Raw genomic sequence first — 11,553 nt, 5'->3', positions numbered from 1 at the left:
AGTTGGGGAAGTGCCTCCATGAGATCCAGCTGTGGGGCATTTTCTCAATTAGTGATCAACGGGGTAGGCCCCCTTGTGGGTGGTGCCATCCCTGGGCTGGAAGTCTTGGGTTCTATTAAGAGATCAGGCTGAGCAAGCCAGGGGAAGAAAGCCAGTAAGGAGCATCTCTCCATGGCCTCTGCATCAGCTCCTGCTTCCTGACCTGCTTGAGTTCCAGTCCTGACTTCCTTTGGTGATGAACAACCATGTGGAAGTAAGCCAAATAAACCCTTCCCTTCCCAAGTTGCTTCTTGGTCATGATGTTTGTGCAGGAATAGAAACCCTGACTAAGACACCGTCCTAACAATGCTCAGTCCTCAGCTTCTCTTCCTGATGTCTGTCCACTCTCAGCCTGCAGTGCTGGGGAGGCCAGGGACACATTCCCTAGCATAAGTCCCCATCCGAGGCAGACCATTATGACAGGGCAGGTGAGTGAGCCCAGGGATGGAGAGGTGGTGGGTTAGGCTCTAGAAAGCCACGTGTATCCCATCTGGGTTCCTCTGTGATCCCCACAAAAATCTGCAATCACTTTTGCTTCCTCCCTTGAAGCTCTTTCAAGCCCCAAGTCAAAAACCGCAGCCACCTGCCCAGATTCCTGACTCGAAGATATCCCGTGAGTCCCCAGAACTCCCCCAGCCCCTTGTACAAAGGCCACTGAAGTGTAAGGAAACTGCTCCACAGTAGGTGTTCTCAGCAGAGAGGTGGCGGCTCACAAACTACTCACAAATGCCTCTTGGTCTCCTGCCTTTGTCCTCTACAGACCCTGGGAGACAAGAAGGTCCAGAGTCAACACTCAAAAACGCAAACAAGCTATGGAACTGGGGAAGCAGGGAGTGAAGCCACCCCAGTATTTCCTCACAACACCACCCTCCAGTCCTTGCTTCCCCGGGATTGCCACAGGAGAACTTAATCCTTCACCGAGTGTGTGGCGGGCTCACTTCCACTGACTAGAGCCTCGGAACACACTCATCATCCTTCTCCAGCACAAGAAGCTGACCTCCTCCCCTTCTTCCAGTGCTGCCTGCTAGTCTGTGTACTCCAGAGAGCAGAGCACAGCCAGCAGGGGTTGAAGGTATCGCTGCCACCTATCCAAGATAGAAGGTCTTTGAAACTTTCAGGTCCTCCATTCTTTCCTTCGCAATTTAGCTTCCAATGTCATGGCCCCCTGGCTTCCCAGGCTGTGTTCCCTCAGCTTGGGGGCATCATTGCCGACCTCCAGCTCTCCCAACTTCACCTCCCTAGATCTGTCACTCCCGCCCAATGCATGCACGCGACAGGGGCTAAACCAATAGGAGAATCGGTCTTTTCCAGCCTGAGATTTCAAAGACCAGGGAACAGTCCCGCAGATCAGAAAGAGGTCGGCACCAAATACTAGGGGAGCCCGGGTGGAACCTCTGGGAAGGTGCACGTGCGCGGAGGGACGCGGATCTGCGGGGACCTGAGCGGCGAGTGCGGCCTGGCGACCTTGGCGGAAACTCGGGTGAGAGGCGCGTGCGGAGGCCGGGCGCTCGTGATTGGGTTCAGTACAGGGACAGAGCGTCCCTTTCCATACTCGACCCACTCACCAACGCCCGCCGTTCTCGGCCGCCACACAGGCAGCCCTAGTCCCCGGTCTGGCTACCCATAGCCAGTCGCGCCGTGAGTCTTTGGCCTCCTGGCTTCTTAGGTCCCCGCCCCGGAAGTGATGTCACCGAGCACAAATGGAGGGAGTTCCTAAGCTGTCGTCGTGTCTTTAAAGGGAACACAAAGCTTTGCACTTCTGACAGTGCTCTTGAGCCTAGCTGCATCTGGGCGGAAGTAGCCCATCTAGGGCTCTGCCTCTTTAACTGAACGGAAGAGACTTCTGCAACCTTGGGAATACAGTTGGGGTCGCCGGCTATTGGACCGAGCACCGCAGTTGTTCGCGGAAGCAGGTCAGTTCCTGGTGGCCGTGCGAGGTTTCATCTAGATCGTGTGTTGAACCTGGCTAGTTTCCGAGTGCTGTAACTCTTTGATGCATGTGCTCCTGTTTGTATGTGGTGTGTAGTTTCTCTGAAAGAAGGATCTGTCCCCTGAGAAAAACTTGCATCCGCGGTCTTGGCAGCTCTGCACTCAGCCGCGGGACCAGTTAGGCTTGCTCTCTCTGCACCCACGTCCACTCTCCCACGGTAGTCCTGACCAAGAAGCAGCAGCCTGCGTTAACGGAGAATTGCCTGCAGAGCTAGTGCCAATCGTCTCTGTGGGTCCTTCGGGGTTTTGTCGGTTCCCGGGCTGCACGGCAATTGGATTCAAGTACTAATGTGAGACAACTTCCAAGATAACTTAGGTAAGATAAAATTAACGGGACAGAAAGACTAGCCTTTAGCCCTACTGGCGTTCGAGTGTTCCCGTGCACGCCAACTTTTTGCTAACGTGCACACCTTGTTAACTGGTTGACTGGCTCAAGGGAATAGAGGTTCTGGGTACTTGACAAGGCTAGGAAATTAATTACTGTGTGCACAAGTTGATTCTTCGAAAGAAAAGGATGAAATCGTCTATGCCTAACTTAAGTTCAGGTCTCCTCCTAGAGGTCTTGTTCCTTCCCTTTAATAAAGGAGGCGCCAGGCTAGGGGAAGCTAGGGGATTTAGTTAGTGTATCACAACTGGCATGGGAAGGAGCCAGAAAGTTGTTGAGGGGGTGGGTGGGTAGGGTTAGTCTGGTTTGGTCAGATGTGCAAAACCCATGTTCTACCAGGCATAGCACAGACATGCCACATGACCTGTAGGAAAAATGGGGCTGAGAAGAGGACTAGCTGAAGGAGAGGACGGATAAAAGAGAACAGTGACAGGGATCCCGGGATGGAGTCCAAGGCTCATTGTCCTTCTCCATAGACTGTCATCCATGAACAAATGTGACCACAACAGTAGACATCCAGTGGCCCCACGGGTTCACCTTTTTATACATGTCAGTTCTGTTTACCGATGGGTGAGGCATGGAGTTTGGAAAAGGATTCCCACAGATCCTCACTCCCCTCCCACTTGCAGGAGAGTTTGAAGCCACCCGGTCTCTCCCTCTGCTTCCTGGGAGCCTTACCACTAATTTTTGGATCTACTGTGTAGTCAAACTAGTAGGAGGCTAAGGGTCTCAAAGTGAACAGGACAAATACTGTTTCCACGCTGTTTCTCTGTGAGAGCAATGGACGAGTTGGCAGTCGGTTCCTGTGTTGAAAACCTTTGCAAAGAACAAGGAACCAGAGTAGGTGAAGTCAGAGGGGGAATTCTCCAAGATTGTGACAGAGAAATGTGTAGGATGCCTGCCCACCCTTCCCTGAGGGTCCTAAGTGGCTGCCAAAGAGCACCTTGTTAGAGCAGGGGCGGGTTGGAGACCTCTGGTCTAGTTTATATAACACCATTCTTTATAGCTAAGCCTCAACTCCACCTCAGTAACCTCAAGACCTGACTCCTGATTGCTAATCCAGATGGGGCAACAGAAGACCCATGACATGTTCTTTACCTTGCCTGCCCGCACTGAGCTTGCAGTCCTGGTGATGCAAATAAAGGTGTCACCTGTCAGGAAAGAAGCTTCCTGGTTTGGTTTGGTTTGTTTACTGGCTGAGTTCTCAAATTGCCAAGGAACAGGGACACCTAGCTATTAAGAAAGGACCTGACCCTGCCTCTGTGGCCAAGAGGCCACATCACTTCAGCTAAGCAGGAAAGGGTGGGTCCCAGCGGATAGTGGGCCCCAGGACTCCTGGAGCTCACAGGCAGCTCCTGAAAAGTTTCTACTTCCTGGGGGTTTAGGGGGCTTAAGCTGAATGAAGCTCAGGGCTGGGGACTTCCTGTACTTTGCTGGGACTCTGCTTTTGGGTAAGTCCTTTCCCTGCTCCAACCCTCATCTTCCCTACCTAGAAAATTAGTGGGCTCTTATCCAAGTTCCTGCTGGGGCCCCTACCTCTCTATTATGTAAAAACTGCCCGAGGAGTGAGAGTTCAGTTTTGGTTCTGCATTTTACAAAGAAAACAAGGAACAACCTGCCTGCTATTTGTCACATTTGAGATTGCCACCAATCCCTGTGGGCTGGGAACCTTCTGTCAGAGCTGCAGGAGCCACTTCTTTGTCCTCCGCCCATTCCAAGGTCAGGGGCTGGGTCTCCATCCTGTGTGGCTTAGCTGTTAGGCTAGGGTTTTTCCTGGGAGATATGTATATTATGGAGCTCTTTTTTACTGCTTACGGAGGATGGGGCTGGATTCATTATCAAACAAGAGACTTTTGTGGGGAAGTCTTGTGTCATGAAATAGATTTCTTTTAAAACATTTTTTAAAATTTTTATTTATTTATTTATTATATGTTAAGTACACTGTTGCTGTCCTCAGACACACCAGAAAAGGGCATCAGATCTCATTATGGATGGTTGTGAGCCACCATGTGGTTGCTGGGATTTGAACTCAGGACCTTCAGAAGAGCAGTCAGAGCTCTTACCCACTGAGCCATCTCACCAGTCCCTGAAATAGATTTTTTTAAAGAGATTTTATTTTTACTTTTAATTGTGTGTGTGTGTGTGTGTGTAAATGGAGGCCAGAGACATCAAATCTCCCTGAAAGCTGGAGTTATAGGGGGTAAGCCACCTGGTTTCAGTGCTGGCAATCAAATTTAGGTCCTCTGCAAAAGCAGTATGGCTCTTAACAACTAAGCCATCTTGATAGTCCTATGAAATAGATTTTTGTGGAAAGCTTGTAGGTTTCCGTTTTAACTGGTCTCTGTTTTTTTTTTTTAATTTATTTTACATATGTGAGTGCTCTGTGACTGTGTTCAGACACACCAGGGCATCAGATCCCATTACAGACAGTTTGTGAGCTGCCATATGGTTGCTAGGAATTGAATTCAGGACCTCTGGAAGAACAGTCAGTGCTCTTAACCACTGAACTATCTCTCCAGCCTTTAACTGGTCTCTTAACTGCAAGTTACTGCATGCATACAAGGACCATGGCATGACCTGGGTTAGACTGTCAGTTTGGTTTGTATATGTGTGGTGCTGGGGATCAAGTTCTTATACTTGCTGTACTGATGCTCTATCATTCAACAGATGGATAAACATATAAGACCAAGCTTCTGGGTTTTTTCCTCCTTGTCATGGAATGGGGACAGGTCTTAACCAGGCTTCTCCTGCCCCAATTCAATGGTACCGTAGTTAGTGTTGTGTCAGTGAGTGGCCATTTCCTGGCAGTCTAAGCTGAGCAGGGAAAATGTAAACATTCTTCAAGGGACCAGAGCACCCTCACTTGAACGTCTGAAACTGTCCCGCAGTTTCATGAACTGGGTTCTGTCTCAAAGGGAGGGAAAAAAGGAGAACCTGAAACACAGAGTTCGAGAACAAAAGTACACAAAGCCAAGTTGAGGGTTTCCAATCAAGGCTCACTCTTTACTTTTGGGTTTCAGCATTTATACATGAGAGCCAAACTGGATCTCTAGGTTATGATGACATTTGCATAACATAAACATTGAGAAGTCAGGGAAGAGTCAGGAGGGAGTCCCCAATGGCTCAGATGTCTGCAGATGTCCTCAGGCAATAGGTGTCCTCACAGGCGGCACAGTTGTATCTCCACGCGAACTTCTTGGGCAACTTTGTTACCTCTGCCAGAGATAACTATTTGTTATCTCTGACAGATATCGTTACCCGTCCTTGAGGTCACCTGCAACTAGTTTGATACTACAAACTGGGCACTTTTTGTGTTTTTTCAAAAACACAGCCACTTGGCACGTGCCTCTGTCTTAGGTGGATATCCACCAGAGCCTTAGCTGGTGGACCACAGGTTTCCAAAATGCACCTTCTTCTCATGCACCCAATGCCAAGACATGCCTTTAATCACCTGTAAAGTCCATAAGTTGCCACAGTTTCTCTGCAAACAGCCTTTTCTGAAGTTCTCAAAGAGCCACCATTGTGCTGGGGATGGGCTTAGCCTCCTGACTCAGTTACAAATTACCAGCACTGACTCAGGGAACTTAGAGAACAGGGCTCAGTTCAAATGTAGATTCGTAGGGTTAGACTGGTAACTTCGGGACTCACCAGCCTTTGGAATGCAAATACTGCCGAGGTAGCAAAGACCTTGAGTAAGTCAGGCTAGCAACTTGGGATTTGCATTAGCCAAACCTTTTTGCTCTGGGTGTGAGCCTGTGTAGTGATTGTTCCTTTAGCTGCTTAGTTCGTAAGTAGTTTTTCAGGTAAAACAGAAGCACATTCAAAGCTGGCAGAAAATGCTGTCGGCTAAAAATAAAAGAAAATGAAAGAAAAAGGAAAAAGACTTTTCAGCAGTGTGTTTAAGCACAGTCACTAAGAAGGTTGTGGCTCTGGGTCCATTTGACAGATTAGTCTTTCAGGAAGCCACTGTGCTCCATCTTTCTGAGAAAAAATACATATGGACCCTCTGCCCCAGACCAAGACAGGGTCTGGCACATGCCAGACATTGGTGAGCAGGTCCTTCCAGCATACCATGGCAGACGAACTTGAAGTGTTAGGATGCCAATGTCGGACCACCTCGGACTGACCTTTGATGTCAGTCTGCATAAAATTTTACATAAAAAGCACAAAGGCAAGGTGTGCCTTTGGAGACCTCAGAGGGAACAGATTCCCCCCTTTTGTTTTCAAAATCCAATTTTTAAGTGTGCAGTGTGCTCGCTCAACAATTCCTTGTCCCATAGGGTTATATGGGATGCCAGTTTTATGAATAATGCAAAATCCTTGCAAAAAGAAATAAAGTTGGGCTAGTGGGATGGCTTAGTGGGTAAGAGCACTGACTGCTCTTCCAGAGGTCCTGAGTTCAATCCCCAGCAACCACATGGTGGCTCATAACCATCTGTAATGGGATCCGATGCCCTTTTCTGGTGTGTCTGAAGACAGCAACTGTATACTCACATACATAAAATAAATAAGTAAATCTTTAAAAAAAAAAAAAAAAGAAAGTTTTTGCCAGTGTAACCTAGCCCATTGTCCCTCTTAATCACTTTGGGTAAGCCCATAGCATTAAAGGCTTGTAAATAATGATCAATTACATTTTTAGAGGCTTCTCCTGTATGCAAGGATGTAATCATAAGTCCTGAACAAGTGTCAATACAGGCATGTATATATTTAAGCTTTCCAAATTTTGTATAATGAGTTACATTCATTTGCCAAATATGATTGGGTATAAGGCCTCTTGGATTTACCCCCAAATGCAGTACTGGAGTTAGAAAAATGCACATAGGGCATTCGTGCAAGAATGATATTTTGTAATTGCGAAAATAAGGACCCTGCTGTAGTATTAAAATTAAATGTACCACAAGTTTCTAGTAAAGGAACTGACTGTGCCACGTATAGGCTATCAGTGAAAAGATTGAAGGCATTAGTCACAGCCTGAAACACATTTAATACTGCTGTTAATTCAGCTAGCTGAGCTGAAAGACCAGGAGAGTCTATAACCATCTGTTGACCATTAACGAGATATCCAGCTTTTCCTTTAGAGGAACCATTAGTAAATACCACAAGTGCATTGTTAAAGGGTTGCCAAGCCGTTATTCTTGGAAATATCACTTCATGTACATTTAAAAACTTTATTAGTTTGTCCTGGGGATAATGATTATCTTGAAATCCTATTTGAGCAAACAATCATGCTGTGCTGTGCTGTTTTAGCCAGGAGTCTTGCTCCAAAGTAAAAGACTGAATGATAACATCTGGCTCCTTGCCAAAATAAATTAGTGCTTGTTTTCCTACCAAGCACAATTATTTGGGCAACAGCTTCATAATATGGCAAGATATTACGTTTAGGAGATATCCTGGAATGGATCCACATAAGAGGTGCCTTCTGCCATAATGGCGTAGGGGCATGGGTTGTATTGAAAATTAATAAATGCAAGGGTAAAGAATAATCTATGTAGGTAACGAATTGATTCTCAATAGCTTTTTCTACCTGCTGTAAAGCGGATATTCCTTCTTTAGTTAAAGATGTAGGAGTATTTGGATCAGAATTACCTCTAAGAATATCAAATAAGGGCGGCTTCAAATTTTTTGTAGTAAGCTTTAAGTAGGGATGAAGCCAATTGATATCACTTAATAACTTTTGAAAATCATTTAAGGTTTTTTAATTTGTCTCTATGAATAACTATCTTTTGAGGAATAACAGCTTGATCCGTAAGTGTGAAGCCTGAATAACTATATGGATCTTAAGTTTGCACCTTTTCTGGAGCTATCTGTAGTTCTTTTTCATTTAAGGCAACTTGTAAATCTCTAAAACAGGAAATAGGCAAGCCAGATTATAATGTTTTTATAAGTTTTATGACCTCATTGACTCTCTATAAATCTCAGGTTTAAAATTACTTGAACCATACCTGGGTAGAACTGTGATAATATTGGTTTTGTCTTAAAACAATTCTCTTGAGGTAAGAGAGAGGCAAAACCAGGAAGCCTTCTCCATGCCTGGTTTGTAAAACAAAAGAAATGCCCCTCAGGCCTATTGAGGCCTCCTTGGTCTTTTGCATTAACTCAAATGTAAATCTTTTACTGAGCATATCTGAGTCACACCCAAAGATTATACTGCTCCTGTTGTGAGGTCAGATTCCAAGGGCAAATTTGCTGCTCTTTATCCCAGTTTCCTATTCAAGCTGATTTATACTTAAAACATTTTTTTAAAGATGGCAGCAGGCCCATATTGGCCACAGCTGCTTTTTAACTTTTACTACTCCTGTAACAATTTTAATTACAAAATATAGGTGAGCTGAGATTGTTAAGCTTGTGATCGAACTGCAAACTGAAGCCAATGGAACACTGCCAATTTTAACCATATTTTAATTTTTTATGTAATATTAATCCATAACCATAACTTTTAGAAAGTAAATCTCAGTTTTAAACAATCTATACTCTTTGAAATCAATACTAAAAACACCACATTTATGCTACAAAGTTTTTTAAGTGTCGCCCTGCCTCTGAACCGCAGCTAGCAAGCCTGGGTCATTCTGAGACAACTTCTCAGAGCACGCCAGATCTCTGGAAAGTAAAATCATGGCTCCAACCGATAAGCCACGTGGCACAGCGCCTTTACCGTTCCCTTCCTAAACTATTAGTGATAATATTTTTTTGGTGGGTTATTTAATAATCTATTAAATGATTTATCAGCTTGTCTCACTAGTCTTTTTGCCAGCCACCACCTCATCAGGCTTGGAGACCTCTATCTTTAGCCTGGGCTCTTTGGCCTTGTTGAGTGTAAGTGTCAGCCTCCCTGGCTCTTTTGCTGCACTCTGCCCGTTCTTCATTCCCTTCCGGGTCAGAGGTGATTTCGAGGCATCAATTTCAACTTTAAGGTCAGAGGTTCTCAGACTAGTAGCATATGAAAATTTGTGTTGTCTGGTACAAAGTCCATAATTTAAAGTATAGTTATTATATGATATTAAGCAGTTAGTAAACTAAACAGCTGTTCTGAATTCTACCATCTGGTGTATGGACTGCAACTTAAATCACTTTAGAATATGCACTTAAATCAACTTTAGAATATGTTAAGCAGTTGTTAAACTCTAGCTGGAGTCCATCTGCCGAGATTTGCCCATTTTGGCTGATTCACGCCACATGTGTATCTTTAACGCTATGTGTGTCCTGAGTTAACAGCTTTAAACTAGCTTCTAGTTACCGATGTAACAACGTTTAACAATACCCAATAATTTATAAGCCAATAATTATGTAAAGCATATTTATACCTTTAAGACTAGTTAAAAAGCAAATGAAACAGCTACACAAATCTTATAAAATTTACCTCAATCAAAGAGTTTAGAACTTAAGCTTCTGACCCCCTTTTTAAAGCAGCTTACAGCCGGGCAACTTAGATCATCAGCCTTTGCTTTGTCTTTCAGTTTTGATCTATTTCCCATGTCATTTGTATAACTCAGAAATTTGCCTGTCTCTGCCTCTCAAGTGGTGGGGATAAAGGCATGCACCACCACAACCCACCAGTTTTTATTTAACTATTTTTACCTGCCTCTAGAATGAGCAGAGAATAAGAGATATCTTACCTGGCCAAAGCCACCTTATCTGGCCAAACTGGGGTCTCCGGGCTCCGTCCGAAGGCAACAAGGCTGTGCCTTGGGGAGCGGAGGATGAGACACGTGGGCAGCCGTTTGCCCTGTCACTGACCGCTCTGTCCCGGCCCATCTAGCTTGACAGCAACTGAATTCCCTGGATGAGGCCGCTGTGTGTGTACCCGCCTTTACTCGGCGCCCACCCGCCAGCGCCTTTCCCTGCCCGGATCCCCCGTTCTTGGTGCAGGCAGCACGGCCCTTGGGCCGGGATGGATTTGCCCGGAGAGGGAGACAAAGTCGAGCCCTTTCTCGGCCACAGTAGCTTTCTGCCCGGGCAGCTGGTGTTACTGGCCTGGGTCAATCCCCACAGAGTCACTGAATGACCAGACTCTGGGTTCGTCTGCTGCCTGCCGTGGGCATGGAACAAAGGTAACCTCCAGTCCTCGAGCTCTGTCCCCAGGAACAGCAGGCAAAGGAACGCAGACTACCTATTTGCTGAGCTTGGTCAGGGCAGGAAGCTGAGCGCCGGAGAACCCATGCTGTGAGCAGGCAGCGAGCCTCCAGTTGCCATGTTGACCATGTGTAACACCACTTATGACAAAAACACAAGGCAGAAGACCTGCATTCACTCATCAAGACAGGACAAGCAAATAAATTTATACGCAACATGTAACATAAAGATCGAAGACCAGGATTTTCTCCTAAATAAACTACAGAGAGAGTGGAGTGGTGTACCTCAGCACGCACCGCACGACCTGCCTCTCCTAGGAGGTATTTTGGCCCCCTTCAGAATCCGTACTTGAATTCGATGAGATATTTCGATCCTGTTCGCTCGCCTTACCGGAGCCTACTCAGGAAACTGTCTCCATTACCACCCCACCAAAGGCAGAGGGGAAATCCATCTACCCTATTATTCCTGAGGGCTTTTTCTATTTTCTCCCAAGATTTTTTTTTAATCTTTATTTCTTTTGTTTTTTAGATTTATTTATTATTTATTTATTACAAGTACATTGTAGCTGTCTTCAGACTCACCAGAAGAGGGCGTCAGATCTCATTACGGGTGGTTGTGAGCCACCATGTGGTTGCTGGGATTTGAACTCATGACCTTCAGAAGAGCAGCTGGTGCTCTTACCCGCTGAGCCATCTCACCAGCCCCCTCCCAAGATTTCTTATCTATCTTGTTAAGTCCTTCCAGCCAAGGACAGTGAACTTCTATTTTTTCTGACAAGTCCGTCAATGCTTTCTTCTCTACCCTGATTCCTTTTGTTAGAAGTAGCTTTTTTACGTTTAATACCGCTGCTTTCATCTCATTCAAACTCATTCTCACCATTAGACTCCTAGGTGAAATTAAACACCAGGTCAACGCCAACTCATCCTAGACCCGTACACTTCTTGCACGCACAACCATAATTCTACAATATTAAAATAAGGCTAGCTAGCATTGAAAATATCTACTGTGCAGATTGGTGTATGATCTCTTGCCTTTATCTTCTGAATTATTTTAGGGAAGGCCCTGCTTCT

At 45.6% G+C, this 11,553-nt stretch overlaps 1 protein-coding gene across 5 annotated transcripts in view; it reads left to right on the top strand.

The window, feature by feature from the left end:
• Positions 1-1,475: 1,475 nt before the first annotated feature.
• The window catches only part of Kyat1 (kynurenine aminotransferase 1), a 39,762-nt gene continuing 29,684 nt past the window's right edge, over positions 1,476-11,553 (top strand). Inside the window, exon 1 of one of the 5 annotated variants that reach the window (XM_031369666.1) lies at positions 1,476-1,519. The gene's annotated coding sequence lies outside the window, so the exon portion shown is untranslated. The other 4 variants (XM_031369662.1, XM_031369664.1, XM_031369665.1 and 1 more) reach the window with 4 other exon arrangements.

Source organism: Mastomys coucha, unplaced genomic scaffold (genome assembly GCF_008632895.1).
Source record: "Mastomys coucha isolate ucsf_1 unplaced genomic scaffold, UCSF_Mcou_1 pScaffold15, whole genome shotgun sequence".
NCBI lineage: Eukaryota > Metazoa > Chordata > Mammalia > Rodentia > Muridae > Mastomys > Mastomys coucha.
Note: the sequence above shows the minus strand (reverse complement) of the source record. Positions and strands in the feature narration are given on the sequence as shown.